Here is a 1,988-nt window from a genome sequence, read left to right as displayed (position 1 = left end):
TGTGCCCTCTTGCTGATCATCAGGATGTCCACTTCCCAGTTGGGTTTTGCAACACCCCAGAGTGTTGCCAGTTATCTCAAAGGGGTGTCATAAGATTCTCAAAGAGTAATCTCTAAAACAAACACATATCATTCAGCAATTTTTTTCCAGGACATCAGTTGGGGGCCAGGGTGGGGGAAGGGGGCTAGGAAGTCAAGCAACTTCAAAAGCTGTCATTGCTTTAGGGGGTGACTTCATTATTCCGAACAAGCGCGTAATAATGTTTACATTTTCCAAAAAGACAAGCTTTCCGAAGCCACATGAGTATGCTTGAGTTTGGGGACTGATTAGGGCAATAACCAAAGGAGAGTGTGAGCAGAGAGATTCCAGGCCCTGTTAGTGAAGGCTTTTATGAGTAAGCAGGGCACTGCCGAAGCACCTGGCATGCTTCCCTCTACTCTGGCCCTTCCTGCTCTCATTCCTAGTCTGGCCTCCCCCTGCCCAAGAGGCCGACAGCCAGAAGGGCTCCTTCTTTTGCCACTTTGGTCTGTGGGATTATTCTGTTTTTCTTGCTTTTGTGCTTTTCAACTTAATCTTTTTTGTGTTTATTTATTTTTGAGAAGAGAGGGGGAGGGAGGGCAAGGGACAGAGAGAGAGGGAGACAGAGGATACAAAGCAGGCTCCACGATGACAGCAGAGAGCCCCTCGCGGGGCTCAGACTCTGGATCCACGAGTTCATGACCTGAGCCAAAGTCAGAGCTTAACCGACTGAGCCACTCAGGTGCCCCGGGTATGCATTCAACTTTATTCAACCATCAAAATATTCAAAATTCATGTAATAGAAAGTTCCCTTTATCCTGGTTTTCAGCACCCTCACAAGTACCCACCATTAGTCTCTTTTTATCCATCTAGTGATATGTTATATGTAAATAAATCAATACAAGTACATGTGCTTTTGTCCTTTCTTTTCTACACAAATGGTAGTAGAATATCCCCACTATTCAGCACCCTGCTTTTTTTTTTAAGTTTTATTTATTTATTTACAGAGAGACAGAGACAGCGTGAGCAGGGGAGGGGCAGAGAGAGAGAGAATCCCAGACTGGCTCTGCACCATCAGCTCAGAGCCTGATGTGGGGCTCGAACCCATGAAACCATGAGATTGTGACCTGAGCTGAAACCGAGAGTCTGATGCTTAACCGACTGAGCCACCCAGGTGCCCTGCACCTTGCTTATTTTAACTTAACAATGTATATCTGTAATCCTTCCATACCAATACATAATAGCTTCCCATTTTTAATATTCCATAATATAGCTATACCGTAATCTATGAAAACAATTGGCTACTGATGGACATCTAATTTACTTCCAATCTTTACTAAAAGATGATAGTGCAGTGAATAACTTGAAACATGTCATTTCACATATGTGTAAGTAGATTTATAGAATAAATTCCTGCAGGGGTGCCTGGGTGGCTCAGTTGGTTAAGCATCCAACTTTGGCTCAGGTTGTGATCTCTCAGTTCACGAGTTCGAGCCCTGCGACAGGCTCTGTGCTGACAGCTCAGAGCCTGGCCTGCTTCAGATTCTCTCTCTCTCTCTCTCTCTGCCCCTCCCCTGCTCGCACTCTGTCTCTCTCTTAAAAGTTAATTAATTAATTAATTAATTAAGAAAAGAATAAATTCCTGCAGATAGAATTCCTGTATCATAATTTATAAATTTACATTTGCAATTTAGAATTTACTGCCAAATTACCCTCCCCAGGCAATGTACCCATGTATATACTCTTGCCATCATTTTTTTTTCTTGCCATCGTTTTTGCCAGCCAGCTGGAGGTTGGAGGCAAGTGACCTGCTCCTCCGGGAAGTCGTCCTAATGACTGGCCCCAGGAGAATTAGTGCTGCCTGGTCTGTAAAGGTCATCCAAGTCTGGGCAGAAGCATACATCGCCTAGGGAGAGCCCTGAGCCCCCAAATGACCTTTGTTCTGTGCCCTTGGAAGCAGACAGTGAATG

This window comes from Acinonyx jubatus, chromosome B1 (assembly GCF_027475565.1).
Source record: "Acinonyx jubatus isolate Ajub_Pintada_27869175 chromosome B1, VMU_Ajub_asm_v1.0, whole genome shotgun sequence".
Classification (NCBI taxonomy): domain Eukaryota; kingdom Metazoa; phylum Chordata; class Mammalia; order Carnivora; family Felidae; genus Acinonyx; species Acinonyx jubatus.
The sequence above is the reverse complement of the archived record's forward strand: the minus strand, read 5'-3'. Positions refer to the sequence as shown.